Source organism: Colobus angolensis, unplaced genomic scaffold (assembly GCF_000951035.1).
Source record: "Colobus angolensis palliatus isolate OR3802 unplaced genomic scaffold, Cang.pa_1.0 Scaffold212, whole genome shotgun sequence".
NCBI lineage: Eukaryota > Metazoa > Chordata > Mammalia > Primates > Cercopithecidae > Colobus > Colobus angolensis.
In genome coordinates this window covers 391,287-413,507 of record NW_012115289.1, presented here as the reverse complement: position 1 = coordinate 413,507, position 22,221 = coordinate 391,287, and the positions used below count along the sequence as shown (strand labels likewise).

The following is a 22,221-nucleotide window of genomic DNA, read 5'->3' as shown; positions in this document are numbered from 1 at the left end:
GGTGGGTGGGCTAGGGGAGGGATAGGAGAAATACCTAATGTAGATGACAGTTGATGGGTGCAGCAAACGACCATGACATGTGTATACCTAAGTAACAAACCTGCACGTTCTGCATATGTATCCCAGAATTTAAAGTATAATAATAAAATAATAAATAAATAGTCAATACAATATTACATGCCAAAAGTACAGGGTTTAGATAAGCACCATAAAAGCAGGAATATAAAGGAAAGCCTGGGTAACAGTAGAAATCAGGGAACACTGAAACTGGTTGGCTATGAGAGAAGAATCAGCAAACAGCTCATTCTCAGGTCTCAGGTTTGGGTGGATAGAAAAATGGCTTCATCATTAATGTAAGTATTTCAAATTAAACATTTACTTGAAAGAAAATATAGGTGGAATTTTGTTTTAAATTACATGGAATTTCTATTACTGTTGAAGCTTTCGTAGGGCAGATGGTAGAGCTTTCCAGAAACAGTAGATCTGAACATAGGAAAGAGGCCTGTGTTGAAGGTTAGGGTTGGGGTGTCATCCCTGCAGATATTAGACATTAATATCTACTCTCAGGACATCAGAAAGAGGACCATGGAAGAAACAGAAAACAAAACAGAAAGATCTGAGGAAATAGACAGTTGAGCGTGATAGACATTAAGAAAGAGCCCATTCAAAATAAAGGGGAATTTTAAAGGTTTTGAGTGTTATCAAGAGGTGAATAAAAATGAAAACTGAGAAATTGACTTTTTAGTAATTTGGAGACTGAAAGAAGAAACCATATAATAAAGATTTCCAGACCTCAATATATGAAGAAAAGGTGTAGATAGTGGTCACAGATCATTCCAGAAGTTTAGTGAAAGTTAAGGTATTCAATTATTAAATTTTTGTTTGTTGAGTTGTTTCAAGGATGGAGAATTCTAATGGTGTCTGCAAACAAAGGAAGAGGTAAATGGACAAAGAGAGATTAAAAGTTAAAAAGTTGCACAGGCAATATTTAAGAAGAAGAGGAAGCACACTTAGGAGGTCTTTTTCCCCAGGGTAGAAAAAAGAATGCTGATGTAGGAGAATTTGAGGAGTGAAATTGAAGGGCTTATGTCAGATGAACTTAACATTCTTAAAAATACAAGGTTCATTTGCCCAGAGTAAGATGGTGGGTGGCATCAAAGGTAACACGATAGAGAATCCAAGAAGTAAACAAAGCAAGTAATAGCAAGAACTAGCTAAAATTAGGTAGTATGAATAGAGGGAATCAAGTAAAATAGTGAAGCTACTATCTCCAGCAAAATTAGCATTGCCACCTCAGAGAGTTGAGAAAGTAGACATCACAGTTAGCTGGCTGTCATACCCCCAGCTACATACTCAGCATTTAATTACTCACGAAATATTTACTCAACATCCACTGGGTGCTAGAATCATGAAAACAATGGCTACACACCAATGTGAATAGCTTTGGTCCAAAACATGGCATATCCCACCTCACCCACACTACCCACCCACTCACCCAAAGCCATGCTTTCATTACTTGTGATTACCAATAACTCTTGGTGACTAGCTCATAATAAGGTTTGTGTTAGGACCCTGGTAGCTCAGGAAATAGGTCCTCTATGTTATATTCAGGGAAATTTAGAAAAGTATTTAGTGAAAAGCGTCTTCATTTAAGGATCCTTAGAACTTCAAATGTGGTTTCTTAATATATGGTGGTATTTCAAAGTTGACATTACGGCTTCACCCATTCTGTCCTTATTTCTGTTAAACTCAAAGCTGGTCCCTTCACCTCTAATGGCATGCTGTTTTTTTCTTATGCAGTTACTTCACAGAAGCCCCTGCCAGTGATTTCACCAGGGCTATGTCCTGCCATACATTCATTTTTGTATCCATTCATCTGTTCATCAAGCATTCACCGAGTGCCTAAGCTATGCCAGGCAGTGGGCTCTGTGGTTACAAAAACACAGTCCTTATTCCCAAAGATATTATAGTATGACTAGAGGAAGAAGAGTAGAAGAGTAACAGTAAAAATGCAGATTAAGTACAGCAGTTAAAAATAAAGGAGAGAGGTCAGCATTCCTTAAGGGGATCAGACAAAGATTCATAGAGGAGGAGGTTCTTTGATTGTTGTTTGAAGGACAAGGAACAACTTTCCAGGTGGGCGAGGTATGTGTGGGAGAACACTTTGGCAGGAGTACATGTACAAAGGCACTGGGGCGTGAAACAGCAGACTGGCTAGTGAACTGCAAGCAGTCCAGGAGGGAGAGGGTGGGGATGTGGTACAGTGGTCAGGGAGAGGGCAGGCAGGTAAGAAAGAAATGTCAACCAAGGGAGGACCTGCTCCTCACAAGCCATTCTGGGGGGTCTGACTTTCTTCCTGTTGCACAGAAGTTGTTAATGTCTTGGAGTCATGGCTCTTTCAAAACCTATGATACTATCAATCCTCTACTCAGGAAAAAAAAAAATCACCAAAATGGTATCTACACTCTGAAGTTCAAAAGTTGCTTGGACTTCAGGTTAAAATGTTGCTATAGGCAAAGGACCCATTTTTAGTTTATAAAAATGGCTGGAAGTATACACAACAAGAAGGGCGTAATGTGATCCAATTTGTGTTTTAGAACAAGAATTCAGCCAGCTTTGTTGTGAATGGATTAGAAGCAAGTGAGACCAATGTTAGAATGAGCAATTAAGACATTATGACAACCATCTGGTCAGGAGATGGTGAAAGAAACTGCCAAGAAATGTTTGAAAAAGATAAGAATGATTCAAGCTATCAGACGTTTAACTGCATTACAGTAATTAAAAGAACGTTACGCTGTCCAAAACAAAGAGATATCAATGAATTATATCAAAAAACTAGATCCAAAATTTTATATTGTGTTTTTTCAAGGTAAAACTTAAAAAGCAAAGGATAGATTATTCAACAAATCATTATTCCACTGGCAAGTGGAAAACTATCTGAGAAAAATATAAAGTTAAATTCTTGCACTCCTGTACAACAAAATAAATTCCAGATGGATTAAGATTTGCATGTAAAATAAAGAAACTGGAAGAAAATGTAGGAAAAGTGTGTGTGATCTTGGGATGATGAAGTCGTTTCTAAATTAACTCCAAAGGCAGCAATTTAAAAGGAAAACATCACAGACTCAACCACTGCCCAGGTGCTGGGGAAGGGGGAAATGGGGATTTGCTATTCAGTGGGTATAAAGTTCCAGTTATGTAAAATGATTAAGTCCTAGAGATCTGCTGTGCAACATTGTGCCCATAGTTAATAATACTATATTATAGATGTAAACAAATTTTAAAGGGCAAGTCTCATCTTAAATATTCTTACCACAATTAAAAAAGACTCAATCACATGCACAAAAACTTCGAATGTAAAAATATACCCAAAGGAAAAAGTCAAAAAGTGACTAAGAAACCCGGAAAAAAATATTTACATTATAAACAACCTATAGACACATGGATTACTATCTATACTATACAAAAATTATTAATAAAATTAACTGGAAAATAAGCATCTCAAAAGAAAAATAAACAAGGAACATTAACAGGCAATTTGCAAAGGAAAAAACTATCTAACCTCACTAGTGACTTAACAAACACAGAAAAACTACAGTGAAATGCCATTTGCCCCATATCAGATTGGCAACGTTTTTATAAAACAACACTACTTAAGATATGGGAAAATGTGCCCTCTCATGCACTGCTGGTAGGAGAATAAATTGAAAGGGAGAAGAATTTTCTGGAGAGCAGTTCGGCCAAAAAAACAAACCTTTATTAATAACTATACTCTTTAACCTACAAGCTCTGCATCCTAAGGAAATAATCCTGATTTAACTACCAGGAGATACACAATAATTTTTACAGTAGCAAAAAATTTTAAATTTTATTGGCTGAATTAATGTTATTTAACCATTAAAAAACTATAAAAAAAATTACCTTGGAGAAAAGTGTTTAAAAGGCATGGATAGATGTTCACACTAGTTTGTTAAACGAGGGGAAAAAAAAACAGACTTCAAAATCATACTATCATATACTAGCCTGAGACAACACCACTACCACCCCATGCCACCTACCATAGCTAGACAAGAAATTCTAGGTTGGTTGAGATACTGATTTGAAGTACAAGTCAGTTACACTGATACAACAAATGATACCAATATCCTTAGCAGCAACAGAAGTAACAAAGGAAAAAAACACACAACACTGAAAGCAGCAGGCTGACTCACAGTGATGTGTTAATAAGAGAATTCAGATGGAGAGCTAAGTTTCTATAATCCCTTCATTAGTCTAATGTAATACCTCTGGTATAGCACAATGGACCTTGGTATGCCTGGTCATACTGGCCTCTTCAACCTAATCCCACCCCTGCGCCCTGCCAAGCTTTGGCCCAGAAATTAGAGAACACAGGAAAACTACATGCAGTCAGACCTGAAAATGATGAAGGGACGAAAAAGAGGTTTGGTGGGGCTAGAGGCCTAAGCGCTGCCCTGGGGGCCTCGGCAAATTCTCCAGAAATGATATAGATTGAAACAAGAAGGAAAACCCTGCCTCAGATGGATGGCCTGATGGCAATGTGGTGATTGTTCTGGTGTCACTTCAGCACAGGAGCACTTGCACACCATACGGTGGCCTCCAGCTCTCTAACATGTGCTGATTCCTAGGAATCAAAGTTTGTATGGAACAGGGCAAGTGGCATGTTCTCATCCATTGCCAATATAACATTTTCATTTCAAACAGTCCATATGGGGCCTCTGAAAATCTACGACTATCATCATATGGATAAATTTATCAATCAATAAAACCATATCACATGCTTCAGAATAGCATCTCAAGCAACTTACATTTTATTCTGAGATATGTCAGCATAGGGATTACAGCCTATAGCAGTGAAGCATAATTTGCAATGGAAAAAGCATGTTTCTACTTAGTTTGCCTTTGTAGGTTTATCTTTGCGATCGCTAATTCCTTTGCTTCTCATCCCCTCCCTTCAAAACTACAGACAAGAGATTCATCTTTACTTTACTCTGTGCTGAAAGCAATTGAATATAAAGTAGAAAAGAAGGAATAGCTTTTGAAAAAAAGAAAGAAAACAAACACGCACACAAATGAGTGTGTGTTTAACAAGGGAAGTTATCTCAAAGGTCACAGATCACCAGAGGAAACGTGCTATTTACCAATGGCGGGGAAGGAAAAATCCCAAAGACACATAAAACTCACTCTAAATATTTGCCACTCTGTTTTATTTAAGACCAGTGTGTATTAGCAGGGGCAAGCTGAATACACACTGAGGACTTGACAAGGACACCAAGCTACAGGATCCAGTCCCTTCATCAGCTGCGAGAAGTTGCTCTTAACAGTGCCTAATTGGTTTCAGCAGAATTACTGTTACAACCCTAGGAGGGTAGCCTCAGAGAGTATCTATCCTACTAGCCACAGTTCTTTGGGGACATATGTTTTTAAATTTACTTTGTTTATAGTACAGCCTAACTCAATTATTTGGGTTGGGTTTTCTCATGATTTTTCTTATTATCATTTATCTGTAATCTCACTCATAAAATTTGCTTGAATCTATTTTGTTGATATTTACATCTGTTCCAAATAGAAGAAAATAATGAATGATATTTTGTTAAAAGAAAATGCAATTAGTCAATTCTGAAAGTTTTCATTGGTGAAAAAGGCATCCTCCCCATACATTAAACCATATGTGACTTTATATTTAGAAATTCAAAAAATAATTACTTAAAAGCAAAATCATCCATTTGCCAGAATAACTCAGAACAAAAGGGTACTGTTAAAGACCTGACAGGATTTCTTGGAACAGATGTTATTAGTTCATAAACTTAAGGCAGGCACACAGATGTCTGCCCTGTACATAACATAAAGCATTTTGCAACAGAAAAACCTTCATTCATATTTTGACCATCAACACTACTCAATAATCACACCAGCAGGAGGTTTAGACTGTGTTCAGCATTTTTCTTTTTCACACATTCAGACAGACAAAGACATACGCTTTCATTCTGAAGATGCCCATTTGGTTTTCCCCCACGTTTCATCAAAAAACTCATGCCTCACCGAAATTCCTTTTCTGACTTACCTCGAGCATAAAAATCTGGAACAGGAGTGTTGCTTCAGGGAAGCCAGCATCAGAATGGGATGAAGGAAAATGAAATCTCAGTTTCTACCAACAATACAAATCTCTGACATTTGATATCAGGAAAAAGGGGAGCTAACATCCCATCTAATCTCAGTGCTTTCATAGCAGATATTTTAATGAAAACAATTCAAGCTCCTGACGCAACAGAGGGTAGCCTTTGCATAATGTTTAGTTTCTAATGCCTCCAAAAGGTATCTGATATTTATTTATGATCCAAATATATTAAGCCTGAAATGGAAACACTTCTAGAATTTCCAAAGAGCTTTCATAAAGCTGCCTGAATAATTATTAGCAAACAAGTTAGTAGAAAATATTTTTAAGTTCTACTGTTATTTCTTTGGTTATTGCTTGTTCTCCCCACATCTCCCTTCACCCACCCCCTGTGCGCGCACACACACACACACACACACACACACACACACAGAGGATCATGAAAATAATGTTTTAAAAGAGTTAAACAGAAAAACCATTAATTTGATTGTTAAAATCTCTCTAGAACCCATTTTTAAAGATCATCTGGAAAAATCTTAAGAGATATTATAAAATGTCCCAAATTCAGAAACCAGAGATTCAAGTGCAAAGGTCCTATAGGATGGCCAGCAAGAAGGCTTCATTTGGTGTTCTGAAAGAAACAAGTTCCTCCCAAATGGAATTGAAAAGAAACCATTATTCTCTCTCTTCATAATAAAAGAAATTAAAGTAAAATCCTGTTTAACTGGAATCTAAATAATCAGAAGTTCACATACCATAATTTTATTGTCATTTTTATGAGAAAGAGACAAACCAGCTGATTCAGAGACTTATCTTTTTTAAAAAATCTGTTAAGATATGATTGGTGGGAATTCAACCCCGTATTTAGCTCATATATATCAAAAGACTTCTAAACCTGTGATTGATATTCATGATGATGTTAGTATTAAGTACATTTCACTATCTTCTAGGTATTCAAAAGGTGGTTTTGCCCCAATTTGACATAAATGATAACCCATGTTAATCACTATATAATTATTTAATTAACCTATCCCCAGCCTAGTTTGGACAAACTGAATTCACAACAAACTGAAAAATGGGGGTTAGTTGTTTTACTTGGAGAAGTCAGGGATGAAAGGACTGAGTGAGCCATTTAAGAAGATAATTTTAATATGCAGCATTTCTTCGTGGAATAATTAAATGAGAACAAAAGGTTAGGGACTGAAAAACTTGTATCTGCAATTTACTTTATATCAAAATAAATTTGGGAAAATCACTTAACCTCAATTTTACCAAAACTAAATTAGGGGCACTATTCTTTTATCTCCCACAATACAAGAGTATGACATAAATACAAGTTTCATTGACCTGGCCAAATTGAACTGGATAAAGATAATTGGCCATAGACTGGTAATATCTATCTTCACCTGCAGAAAATAGGATGAACCAATGATTTGACTACAAGTATATAAATGCTGTCTTTATGTCTTTATATGGGTATATTAGAATAAGATGCTTCCCCACCTTCAACCTGCAGTTCCCTGTGAGGTTACCCAGCCATTACTATTACTATTGCCTACATATAAATGAGGAAGCAGAAGCAAAACTCATAAAAATAAGTTGCCCAACATAGAAGACAGGTCAAAAATGGAACTTAGAATCTTCAAAGTATTGAAGATAGTGCTCTGCATTAAGTAAGCACTTAACGTGGTCTTGGAGCAGACTGATGAACTGATACCCCACAGTTCTGGAGATCATTAGGCCTCCCAAGCACCCTATGGTAGACGGAAGTCTTGTCAAAAATCCTAGATGCTCAAATGCGATGAAAATTACATGAGGAATGTATTTCTGCTACTGTTTTGATCACCTTTTAAGCTGTTTTTATTGATATATAATAGTTGTACATATTTGGGGGGTACATGATATTTTGATACCTGTCCACAATGTGTAATGATCAAATCAGGAAAATTGGGATTTCCATCAGCTCAAACATTTATCTTTTCTTTGTAATGATCATGTCTTTTTGCCCCTGTCTCTCTTTTGGCCTCTTTCCTACTTCTACAATAACACAAGTTTGTTCCAAGTGAGTTCACAGCAAGCAATATATTCATAATAGCAGAGGCCCAAGTTATAATTCTAGTCTTGCCAGCTCTCTCAATAACTAGAGGCCTTTGGGACGTCATAGTAGATGTCTTTATTTTCCCATTCTTAGAAGGGATTAAAGGTTGAATTTGACCAAAAGGCAACTGATATTAAGGATGTTGGAACCACTCCATATCTCCCACGGAGGAAAACTTACAGAGTTTTAAATGGAGTTGAGAGATTTTTAAAAGCCAAAGAAGAATTCCCTTTTATCCCTACTTCCATGGGACCCTCTGCTATGCTGCTGACTCTCTACAGAGCCAAAAGGGGGAAACTGGACCAGTTACATTATCAGCTCAAGAATGTCTTGCAGCACAACTGATAACAGGATCTTTACCGACCAGAATGCCTGGATGATGTTTTGCCAGGTTTGTTGAAAAGTTATGCTATGTAAAAGTGAAACAGAAAATATTATTATTAATAAAGAACTCTTCTAACTGGACTCTCAGAAGCCCAGGAAAAGTGACCAAACAGTTTTTCTCAATAGCCCAAAAGACAGTCCAAACAGTTTTAAGGGAAGGTTCAATTAACAGCAAAAATTCATACTTCTTATTCCTTCTCTTGGAAAGAATTAATAAGCAGTTAAATGAGAAATGATAAGAAGAAAAGCCTCAGGATCTGGATGTCCTATAGGCAAGAACAGACAACCCCTGGAATTTTGCAAATGTCTGAGAAAACACTAAAAGTTTCCTTATCCAAAGAACCAAGGACAAAACCCATAATTCTCTTCAACTAATTTAAGTGTCATCTCATTTCTCAATTATTTTCAGTGTAATTGATCACATTGAATTACATTTTGAGTAACACCGGGAAAAGGTTGAACCGCAGATGCATGTTTTCACTTCACTTTCGATCAAAGAACCAAATTAATCTGCAGGACATTATGAGCACATTACCCAGCAACAGCCCACCACATGTCTGCCCACTCTCAGAAGTCAATGTATGTCTTACCTTCATTTGCCAATTCCACAAACATTTCACCAACCCAATGAAAGGTCCAGGGTAAAGAAGACAATGATATGAACTCTGCCCTCAAGGAGTTTAAAATTTGTTACAAAAGATATGTTTGCAAGCCAAATTACTATAACAAGAAGCAAAATGTAATAACTGCCACAAATGAGGATTTAAAAAATTCAAACACCAATGGCATTTCAGAGGCAACATTATGGAAGAGGGAACATTTCTTGCCATTTTAAAAATCACTCGAAAAAGTATTCCAGATGATTAAACAGATCTGAGAAAATAAAGTATCATAGCTGAATGAAGAAAAAAGAAAATCAAAAAATTGTTTAAAAGTATTATCTTCATGTTTTCATTCAACTATACACACCCCAGAAAAACATAAAATGCGGTCAGATTTCTCCAGTCAAACTTTGTCCATTCTCTGTGAGAAAGCTAGGTTCAAATGGCTCCACGATCCCAAGATTAAAATGGAAAGTGAGAGAACCTTACATTATTGTACATGTGCATCGGTCAAATTACCTTTAGAATTAAAAATCATATTTTATTTTTTCAATTAACTCTGTAAGCATGCACAGTCAGAAGCCTCTTACCTTTGCTGTTTAATTATCCATCTGATTGCATCTCAGATCAGCTCTTTATAATCCAATTTTGAGAAAATGATACATCTATTTAAAAGCACATGTAGCTTGTTTTGTTCAAGTCGAAAGTGACCAAATTCTCCTAGACTGAGAAAAGATTGGCATGTTTGCTTGTGCATATCAGATTATTTAGTTGCAAAACTGGAAATTATTCCACAGATGTGAATGGATTTCTAATTTATGTCACAAAGGAGAGATTACACTTTTAGCATAAGCTATTTACTTACTCATTTTCCTAATTCGATTTCAACACACAGGAGAATTTCAAGTCAGGAAAGCATCGCCAACAATGCTTCACCAGAGACAACCAAAAAGAGATCATAAATGTCTTATTAACTGTAAATAATGATAAAAATCAAATCTTTGGGAATATAATTACAGCTGGTCTAGCTTTAAAGTGTTTTACAATTATATTAGCCCAAGTAAATCACAGCATACTAATTTTAAATTGTACATTAAAATAGGTTTGTTGTACATGTTGCCATAAATTTCAAAACAAGAAAAATCAAGAAGGATCAACTTCTTTATTTTTTTAAAACACATTTTCCAACTGTAAGGTCCATAGCTCCTCCTTTTCTGCCTGTTGACAAGCGTGCTTCTCCTGCTTTCTAACTTTAAGTACACTCCTCTCTGCCATAACTTGTCTGAGCTTGTTTGTCTGTAGTTCTTACCGGCAATTTCTAAGCTATCTTTTCATGATCTTTTGAAGAAACAACGTATAAGTGCACCTGTGTTCTTTTATGTTCATGCCTCCCCCTTGTTTTCTTTCCTTGGCACCGTAGAAACAGACATACATAAGTCTGTAACTTTTGGTGGCTTATTTATTATTTTTACCTGCATATATTCAGAAACTACTTTTAAGAAAAGGACTGGACTGATAAATTAGAGCTAGGAAGCCTGGTCATTGTGTGGGCTTGGACAGGTGATATAATTCGCTAGACCTATATTCTCAAGTACAAAATGAGGAGGACCCTGCCAGAGGATCAATCTTCAAAACTGCAACAACTCTGAAACTGTATGACTCTCTGGCTCTTTGACTTGCGACCTCACACTTGGATGTCATTTGTTGCTTTGAAAGATGGTTGATTCCACTGTGGAAGACAGTGTGGTGATTCCACAATGATCTAGAACCAGAAATATCATTTGACCCAGCAATCCCATTACTGGGTATATACCCAAAGGATTATAAATCATTCTATTATAAAGACACATGAATGCGTATGTTTATTGCGGCACTACTCACAACAGTAAAGACATGGAATCAACCCAAATGTCCATCAATGATAGACTGGATAAAAAAATGTGGCACATATACACCATGGAATAACTATGCAGCCATAAAAAGGAATGAGTTCATGTCCTTTGCAGGGACATGGATAAAGCCAGAAGCCATCATCCTCAGCAAACTAACACAGGAACAGTAAAACAAACACCACATGTTTTCACTCATAAGTGGGAGCTAAACAATGAGAACCCATGACACAGGGAGGGGAGCAAAACACACCAGGGCATGTTGGGAGGCTGTGAGGGGAAGGAGAGCATCAGTAATAAATAGCTAATGCATGCAGGGCTTAATACCTAGGTGATGGGTTGATAGGTGCAGCAAACCACCATGGCACACGTTTACCTATGCAACAAACCTGCACATTCTGCACATGTATCCCAGAACTTAAAGTAAAACAAAATTTAAAAATAAAGATGGTTGGTCCTTCCCCTGGTAGATATAAACACAAATGCAAAGCAGCACATACATGAGCAGGGAGTGTAAACAAGAAAGAAGTGGTGGGGGAAGAAAGTGAGAGAGAAAGAAGGAAAAATGAGGCAAGAGAGACAAAAACCCAGAGACAAGGCAGGGAAAGAGTGGAGAACAGGGTGAAGAATTTAGAGAAAGAGGGGAGAATATGGAAAACAGAAGAGTGTATACAGTAAGAGAGCTAAAGAAGAGGTCTAGTTAATAGTATACAACCAATTATAGGGTAAAAAATTTTAAAATTCTTGCATGCATTTTCTGCATGTCAACAAATACCTACAGGTGTTGGTTTCTCTCCAGAAAAGAAAAAGCAAAATACTTGGATATTGAAGTGCTAATTTTAAATGTCTATAAAAATTTGTGAGGGAACAAAGTTATTTTCTATTATGAATTTACTAAACAGTAGATGACATTTTAAGCCATCATATGTTATCAATAAAAATTAGCACAAGAGAAATTCTAGCACAGGGCCCAGGATATAGTAGGCAGCAATATACCTTAGAGAGAGGGAAGGAAAATGAGAGACAGAGGAAGGCTCTATTTTAAAATGACATAAATCATCTTCCTGATCTTGAAGACTAATGGAGATGGGGAGAAAGGATAAAATATGCCCATGTAAAATTGCCTAGACTCTGAATAAGCAGCAAGTACAAACCACAGTAAAAAGTTAAATAACCAGAACTCAATTAACTAGAATTCTCAATTTGCTAGAACACATCCACATACCTTTACAGTCCAGTATTCAAGGAGACAACTTTACAAAAAATAAAAGATTTCAATGTTTATGAAATAATAACAGCAATTACCACCACACCATTAGCAACTCCCTAGGAATGTCTCTGGAGAACAGTCACATCTAGTACCTACAGCATTAGCGTCCAGAGAACAATAACCACTGTTGTTCAACATGCAGACCAGGAGGCCATGCAAAGACCTCTGCAATCAAGCCTAGTTACTCAAAGTAGTGCATGCACTTCATAGTCAATGTGAGTTGACTGCTCTAAATGGTTTGCCACTGGAGAGTTTGAAATGTCAGCCCATGCCTAAAATTTTTAGAGCCAGGGTCTCCAGCCAGTAGCCTACTCCCTTCTCTTCTCTTTCCCACCTTCAGTTCTTTTCTGCAGTGAGGAGCCTTGCACACACTCCCGAGGACACCTCAGCCCACACATCTAAGATTCATACACAGCCCTACACTCTTTGGTCCTAGGAGTGCTCAACACAAGTGGTACAGTTCACCACTGGGAGATGAGACCCCACGAGAGATCCATGTAGGCCCTGGAAGTCATCTTGGGATCGCTTAGGCAGGAATTGAGGGGCACCAAGTGGTTTAGAAGAGGGAATGGGGTGCTTTGGATAGACAATATCCACATGGCTCTGCAGAATCCTCTCACCATAAGGCATGGCACAGTGGAGGAAGACCAGCAGGGCCCTCTAAAGCAAGTGACATGAGGCAAGAGCCTCTTTCCCCAGGTTTAAGGGTGCTACTGTTAATATGGCATTTCTGCCTTAACCTGGGTTTGCCAGGAAATCTAATTAGCCATATCTCATTCCATGCAGCCAGACTGAATAGTATTTGGTTGTGTTATACAGTGAAAATAAACAATGTAAGCACTAAAATTACTATAACTCAGGTGGTCAAATGATTTTGGTTTTAATACCCTGGAATATCTGCCCAATTAGCACAAGAGGATGAATTTTCTTCAGCAATAAACCCCTCAACTCCTCACGCTACTACTTAAGAATCAACTAGCACAAAGAGAACCTTTGCTCTCAGTGACCAAACAGAGAGTAAAGTTTTGTCTCAACTTCTCCCTCCTTACTCTCAGTCTACAAAACATCATGCAAGGTTGACCCAAGGCCAGAAGTCAAATTTAATGGTGAGCGTTCTCTCTTGTTCTCTCTTCTTGTAACACCTCATCCTGACATAACCGAGTTAAGATCCACTTTCCCAAAACAGTGTCCTATACCTCTGTTCCCCACTCTCTACCACCTGATTTTTTTTTCATATCTTTTTGGGCTTTAATCTAGTTATGGTCAACTAACTAAGAGAATAAACTACTTACCATATATCAGTGAGCTATTGAGTGTTATCAGTCGAATAGGTCATCTACCCAACTTAATTAACATTGCAAAAATGAGGTCAGAGCAGTGGAGGGACACAAGTTCCTTGGAACACTTCGAATAAATTGTACAGCCTGCTTGACTGAGAGACCACCACATATAGACACAGTACAAGGAACATATAAAAGAGACAAGAGACTTGTCCTAATAGATTTGAAGTACAGCTGAGAGACAGAATCTACATAAAATGGAAAGAGCTTTAATAATATTATAAAATAACATAAAGATACAAATCAATGAGTTATAAGGCCTTTTTCCCTCCTGTTTTCTAATGTACTTCCAAAAGTCTCATCTGCCATAAGCTTTCCCTGAAATTTTGATTAGAGTTAGACGGCTTGGCCTGAAGAGTAAAAGAAACAGCTTAGAAGAATTTAGACACATTTCCTTCCTTCTCTGCTTCCTCATGTTTCCTGTCCTTAGAACTTAGGCCTTTTGAAGGATGTTTGGAAGTGTTCCCTGCATGTCCATGTGCTTCTGCTACCTCAGTCTTATTTTTATTACCATAATATATCAGGGCCCTCAAGAGTTATCTTTATTCTTCCTATGTAAGAGTGAATAGTAATTTCATTTCAGTTTTTCCAGCTGCTCCTTTATATTGTTCTGCCCCATGACTTCAAAAAGATAGGAAACCCTTGAAGTCCTAGAATCCTAGACTTAGGGTCAGAAAGCACACATTCTAATTCTAGTCCTAGTGCTTAGTAGCTGTGAGAAAGTGTTTAACTCTTCTGAGTCTCAATGCCATCTGTAAGATGGGGGCCTGTTTCAGCAAATACCAAATCAAATCCCTTTCTGTGAAAGCAAACAACACAGTGCTGCTTAATAGGCATAGTTGATGTGAGCACTTGTGGCAGATATTCTCTGCTTTGGAATTTATATGAACAAGATCCGATTCATTTGTTTATTCAGTTAACAACTATTTTCTTGAGCACCTAATGTGTATCAGACTCTCCACTGAGCACTTATCAGAACCACTGGAGCTATGAGCCATCCAGTTGCTACTGGACATTTCTTTTTTCAAACTACCACTTTTCTAGTGTTCTCCCTTTTGGAGAATAGTTAAGAATGTGTGTCACGGCTGGGCACAGTGGCTCACACCTGTAATCCCAGCACTTTGGGAGGCCAAGGTGGGTGGATCACTTGAGGCCAGGATTTTGAGACCAGCTTGGTCAACATAGTGAAACCCTGTCTCTACTAAAAGTACAAAAAAATTAGCTGGGCATGGTGTTGCGTGCTTATAGTCCCAGCTACTTAGGAGGCTGAGGCAGGAGAATCACTTGAACCTGGCAGACAGAGGTGGCAGTGAGCCGAGATGGCACCACTGCACTCCAGCTTGGGCAACAAAGTGAGACTTCATCGCAAAAAAAAAAAGCAAAAGAAACAAACAAAGAATGTGTGTCATGTTGCTTGCTTAAATTCTATTTGCAGCATTTTGGAATGAAGTGTGTCCCTCTCCTGGCTTCATTATACATCAAAATTCCCACAGTTATTTTTTCAAGACACATAAGTCAGCATAGTCGCTAAGAAATTCTCCCTTGGGCTTAATATAAGAGAATTAAAATATATCTGGACTTCATCAAGTATAGTCTTTCAGTCTGTCATGAGAGCCTGGAGTCGCTAGGGATAAATTAAATGATTAAGAACCAAAGTTTCCAATAGTGTAAGGAGAGATGTGGTTGTGAGTAGCACATCAAGATAATGAGTGAGCGCACGCACCGCACACCAGGACCTGTGGATATTTATGCTGCAATCCATAAGTGCACCTCCTCAACATGCCACCTCTGAAAACCAAAAATGTAACAAGCACATATCAGAATAGTCATTCCTGCTCAGTTGATTTCCTAGTTACAGCCAAATAAAAGAAGATTAGCTTCTTTAAAGCTCAAAAACAAAGAGTACCTTTCCAGTGGACAAGTAACTAAAGTGGTGTGATTTTGGTATAAGTTTGTGTGTGTATGTGTGTGTGTGTGTGTACACATTTAGTTTTATTGTACAACAAAGCAACTTGTACTTTTCACATTTAAAACTGAGCATCATCTTTCCTTTACAGTGAAACAAAAAGGAAATTTAAAAATAAGCAGGAACAAAATTACAATAGAGAACGTCAATTTCAAATAGGATCCTACAGGTTCTGCTGACTTTTCCATTGAGTGGCAGGGCTAAAGTCATCATTAGAAGAAAATTTATTTTAAAAGTGTCTTCTTAAACTACAAGGATGTCTGTCAAATATCACAATAAACATGCCAAAGGAGAAGCCATGTTGTCAAAATGTGCACTTAACCCACCCAAACATCTCAGATCCACCCTTTGCTGACCTTCTATAACCCCCTTTTTTTTTTTTTTTAGTTTTTTTCCCTTTTTTTAAACAAGAGAAAATAGACAGATACATGTTGGTAAATGCTACCTGTCCATATTCACATAGAGACACTGTGTACCCTCTAAGCCCAATATACAGAGAAAGGAGGGGAAAAACTAGAATTCTATGCACTACTACACAGGGGCTTAGCACCCTCCAGCTTCCAGCAGAGCGGAGGGAGCAGGTTTTTCTTATTTCCCACAGACCTCGGTGGTGTTGATTCCATACAGTTTTTATTCAGACGGAAAGGGATAAAAATGAATTTCAAACAGAAAGGGGTAGAGACACTTTTCCCATTGTATTCTGCTCAAGGTATTTCCCCCAAAATAAGTTGAGAACCATGGTGTAGAGAAAAGAGACCTCAAGAACAGGGTGACAGAACACAAGAGGAAAAAGAAAAGACTAGAACTTGCTCCCAGGGACTGGAGAATTTTTTTTTTTAAAGGATGGTTGGAATCTATCAGTGTTCTAGTAATCATCTTTTCCTTCATCCTTCTCTCCTTCCTCCCCTTCATCATCTTCATCGTCTTCACCTTCATCCTCGTCTTCTTCCTCAGTATCTGTTTATCCTTCCTCCTCTTCATCATCATCATCTTCTTTTCCTTCTCCTTCTTCATCATCCATATCAGAAACCAAGTAGCACTCTAATGAGTTGGACCAAATATCATCTTTGGTGACCTCTCCTAACTCATCAGCACCGGCATCAAAATGGTCAGTAAACCAGGTAAAGAAGCTCTCTGGTTCCTCATGCTGCCTCTTCCTGCCAGCTTTATTCTGCGTTTGACTTGAACGTTTCATCAAATCCTTTCCAGATTTCCACTTGATTTCAATGGTCTTTGAAGATGGATCACCACTCTCATTCAGATGAAATTCTTTGGAGAGAACTTTATTTTCAAAGTAAGGATTTTCATCAAAATAAAAATCTATTCTGTAACCTCATTTAATATCTTCAAATTCTGTCATTTCAACTCAGTGTCTCTTTGTCCTCCTCCAGCAGTGCAGACGTTTGTGGATGGTTGACAAATGTTGTTAGCCCAAAATCTGGGACTTTGGCGATCAGTTCTGACATCTTCTGAAAAAATGGTTGGCAGAGTTTGTCATATTTCTGTTCTACTTTCAAAATCTCCTCACTGGCTTGTTCATTAAGTCTGTCTATTTCATTTTGTACTTCATCAACGCATTCAATTGCTTCTTGCTGTTCTTTTTCTCCCTTCTTCAGCAAGCCTGCAGAGGCCAATATCTCCTCTGGTCCCAGAGAGGCATTCTTGGTTTCTTCTTTTGAGGTGGGAGTGGAGACTGGCATTTGGGGGCCATGCTGCTAGGGAAGTCCAAGAACCAGACCATGAGTCTCCTTGCTCATCCAGAAGCAGGCAAAGCACTCTGGTATAAGATTTATTGGTTAAAAGTAAGCAATAACACATGGATACTTGAAGGATCCCTTTACAATATTAATTCTATTCTTAATCGTGTAAATGTCCATTCTTAATTTTATAAATGCAGAACCATTTATAAAAATGGAAAAGCCATAGCTGTTTGGACCCCCAAGGAAGCTAATCAACCCACCAAGATAGAACAGGAGTTTGTAAACGCACCTTCGGCGTAATTGTTTGACAATTTATTACATAATAGTTAGTTCTTTAACAAATGGCTTTTATAAAAATGGAAAAGCCATAGCTGTTTGGACCCCCAAGGAAGCTAATCAACCCACCAAGATAGAACAGGAGTTTGTAAACGCACCTTCGGCGTAATTGTTTGACAATTTATTACATAATAGTTAGTTCTTTAACTAATGGCTTTTATTTTCCCTGATCTACATTAATATTAGAAGGAGAATGAGTGCTCCCAAAAATGGGAGAAAACACAGAAAATAACATTATTTTCAACTTTTTCTCTTCAAACACCCATATTCTCCATATGCTTATGATGGGTGAGAGAAAGAAGAGGAAAATCAAGCCTCCCAGGGAATACACAGTTGGGGGGAATCCCTGCCCCAAACATGCATAACCAGGGCTACCATGTTGCACAATCCCACTCATACTCTTGGTGAAATTTACCTCCAGGACTGTGCGGTGCACCATCTGCCTGCTGTGCATGGGAAATCTATCTACAGGCACCCAATAATCCATGAAGAGAAAAGTGCACCTAGCCCAGGGAAATAATATTGTGTTGCCCTACGGGTTAGTTCAATCCAAAGGGAGTCAAGGAAAAGAAAGAGAAAGTGTTCACTGACTTTAATAAACATTCAAGATTCAGAAGTACCTGGGAATTATAAAATATTTGATTCTGTAACCACATCAGAGGAAAAACTTTCCATTTGACTGATTCTCCAACAAACCAAACCACAGAGGAAATGGCTGAGCAAACATTTTCCTACCTTCATGCTCACACACATGGTGGAACATACCAGCAAACAAAAAAACATTCACCAGATTTCAATTGATGAAACACACTGGGAAGAGGTCCCTTCCCTTCAGTTGACTTTAAAAACATTAACTCATATAGTTTAAGTTTTTGTTTCAACCTGCAAAATTGAGTTGTTACCTTAAATATATGACATTTAAAGACAAGGGATTTCTATCAGACCAGATGAAGAATACGCTGGACCTCAGGCTGGTGACCAAGCATTATTCACATGTGAAACGTTCTTAACCCAAACACTTCAGAACGGCTTAGGAAGCTGGCTTTACTGAGATGCTCAAGGATGTGTTAGAAGCAGGATCTCCGAAAAGCAGGAGTGAAAAGGACAGGACCACTCTAGGGCCAGGTATCCCTAATCAGGGGGCTGATGCTTCAGAATGCCCTCTCCTGCACTCCCCCAGCCATGCCTCTCCACAGAGCCAGCAGTCTGCAGGGCTGTGATACACACCCACCTGCAGGAACAACTTCCCTTCTAGACTCTTCCCCAGGTACTTATGAGCCTAGAATTTCCTGCCCCAAGTGGTCTGAAACCAGCTTCCAGGGCCTGTGTGAGTCTTCACCCTTCCAAAGCAGATCAACTCACAGGTGTGCACACCCCTAGGCCTGAGGGGTGTTCATGGGTAGCTGGTGGATGTGGGTGTGAATAAAGTTGAATGAGCAGGCTGGCTCATCCACACACATTCTTACAAGGATCCTCAGGCTGCACAGTGGAGCCAGGGCAAGAATAGAAGGAACAGGTTATGGAATAGGGGGGTGTCTTGTCCTGGGCCCTCAAATGTTAGGAGTGAGCCTATAATGGGATGTATCATATAATGAAATGAGTACTTCAGTGATCCAAAGAAAAATCTCCTCTCTCTGTTTCCTATCCTCATGGTGACTACATAAATGGATTATCTCAATCAGGACACTGGGCAGCATGAAAGGTATCTTAACTAGATAGGACACCAGCTCAACAGGTGAGGCCAGGACTGTCTTGCAAACTAGCATATAAAGTCATCTCAGCTACACCAAACTGTAGAATAGTTTCTTCCCTTATGATGATCCTTCACTACCACTGAGCCCAGAGTTCCATAAATCACTGCCATCCATTGGCATCCAGCATTTTCCCCCTCATTGGGTTCTTTTCCTCATTAGAGAGTGTTTATGTTTAGTGTACCCAAGAAGTAAATAAAACCTCATTTTTATCATATACAACAGGCATATAATAGAAAGCATCATATGCGGTTCCAGCTTCTGGAACCTACAAAGTTTTCCTACAAAGTTTGCTCAATCTTTTAAGTTTGTAGGTTGACATTCCAAATAAAAGGGTTAGAAAATAAGAAGGAAACCCGTGAAACCAGAGAGCCATCAGAAACGCCTGCAAACTCACCAAAGAAAGTTGAATCTAGGGTTCCCATAGGAGGTAGAAAATCAAAGATAAATAGTATGTGGAATTTTAAAAGAAAACATTGTGGATGGCCTTTTCTGGAGCCCAGCCTGCACTGAGTCTATGCATACAGGATTTAATCAGGACTAGTCAGTGCAATCCAGAAGTGCACACCCTAGATGAGGGAGTTTCTAGGAAGGTCTATGGCCACATCCTTGGCGTCTGGTTAATGTGTCTCCCGTGCTGCTTCTTGGCAAATTCCAGTAGCCTGATTTTATCTCATAGCTCTTGCACAATACACATACACATACACACACACACACACACACAACTTCTACAGTGCTTCCAGCCAGTGCTGCTGCTCACCATTATTTACACTAGCAGCTCTTAAACATGACCACACATCACAATTATCCTGGGAGCTTCTCTAACATACAGATTCCCAAGCAGCTCCCCACAGAGACTGAATCGGGAGGTCTCGGGTGAGGCTGGGACCTTTCTACCCTTAGTAAACAAACAATCCAGATGACTATAAAAGCAAAACATTCTAACCCCTGGAGAAGCTCTGCTAGAGCAGTACAGGCTGAATTCCATCTGACTAGCATGCAGTCATGTCCTTATGCTGTTTTTCTCAGTCTATTCCTACTTTGGAGTCTTCCCAGAAAGAGCTGAAGATGTGCTGTCCAACACCATGGAGACGAGCCCCCACAACAAACAGCTGTCCTTTCCCATCACGGCCAAGCTCCAACCAACTGCCAATTCAGACACGTCCTGAAATGGCTCTCTATTCATTGACTTTCATGAGAAACTACTTGAGCTTTATTAAGAAATAAAATACACACATGCAGCAAGTTATGAAAATTTTAGAATGGTTCCTCTTTTTGATGGGCAGTCTTTGGTTTCTAATCCAACAATAAAATGGTTCTTTCAAATGAAATTTTAACACATTTCTTTCCTTCTTTCTCTCTCTCCTCCTCCCCATCCCACACACATTCATACAGTGATCTGTGGGCTTTTTGTTAAATTAGTGATTCTCAATGAATAGAGGCCCAAACTTTCCAGAAAAACACATCAATGTCTCCAGGAAGCCATGTAATTTTTCCGTTTGTGAAAATGAACCAAATGTTTTCAAAGGGTAAGAAGCACTGCCAGCCTCATCTTTGATTCATCCAGAATATGGACAGGAGAAAATTACAGCAATCAATCAACTTGAATTTCATATTTTACAAATGGTATAGTGTAATCAGAAATAAGCCAAAATTTATAAGTAACTGGCATAGAAGAATTAATAAAATAAGTAAAATCAGAGAAATGCTATCAGGTAAAAATCCCTCCTTAATAGTAGAGAAGCAGATCATGAGAATCCAGTCATCACTCTGGGATGTCATCATCACAGGCAAAATCAGCTAAGTCAGCTGTTGACAGAGGAGAGGAAGTTAAAAAAACTCTACTCCTCTGGCACAGTTTTGAAGTTCAGTGATACTCAGCTTGCTAAGGCACTCAGTGCACTGATTGCTGCTTCTCCTGGAAGCAGTCGGTGCCTGTCTCCTGGGTTATTCCCTCAGATCTCAGGGATGGGGCCATTACAAGAGAGTCCCTCTGATCTTGGCTGCCAAAAATCTCAACATAGCGTGATAGTGGTGCCTCCTCGCCAAGGGAGCAAATCAGTACTAAACATGGTATCCAAATTTCCACTCATCATACTCCTGTGGCATTAGAGGGTATGGAGCTATAAAAGCTAAAGAATAAAAAAGCAAGGCCAGGCCAGGCATGGCGGCTCATGACTGTAATCCCAGTACTTTCGGAGGTCAGGGTGAGAGGATGGTGTGAAGCCAGGATTTCAATACCAGCCTAGACAACAAAGTGAGGCCCTATCTCTACAAACTTTGGTTTTGTTTTTTGATTAGCCAGGCATGGTGGCACACGGCTGCAGTCCCAGCTATTTGGGAGGCCGAGGTGGGAGGACTGCTTGAACTCAGGAGTTCAAGGCTACAGTGAGTTATAATCACGCCACTGCACTCTATCCTGAGTGACAGCACAACTTCATTTTTAAAATAAATAAATAAATAAATAAAAATAATTAAATAAAAATTTAATTTATTAAATGCACCCGCTTTCTTCCTGAAATCATGCCAAGCTGAAGAAATATCTCTTTAATATATCAGTCCTTGGCATACTACTATTTCATTAAACTAACACCTCATTCCTCTTGCTTTATTGTTCTTTTCACTATGCTTTAGATCATTTTCCTAAGGTAGTTTAAAAGTGAGACTAGGGGGCGGAGCAAGATGGCCGAATAGGAACAGCTGCAGTCTCCAACTCCCAGCGCGAAGGACACAGAAGACCGGTGATTTCTGC

The 22,221-nt window shown here is 38.6% G+C and overlaps 1 protein-coding gene and 1 pseudogene across 2 annotated transcripts in view; both read right to left on the bottom strand.

Moving 5' to 3' along the window:
• Positions 1-22,221, bottom strand: part of PDE4D (phosphodiesterase 4D, cAMP-specific) — a 1,579,839-nt gene that overhangs the window by 1,495,868 nt on the left and 61,750 nt on the right. The window lies entirely within an intron of this gene.
• On the bottom strand, positions 16,548-17,423 carry LOC105512462 (annotated as a pseudogene).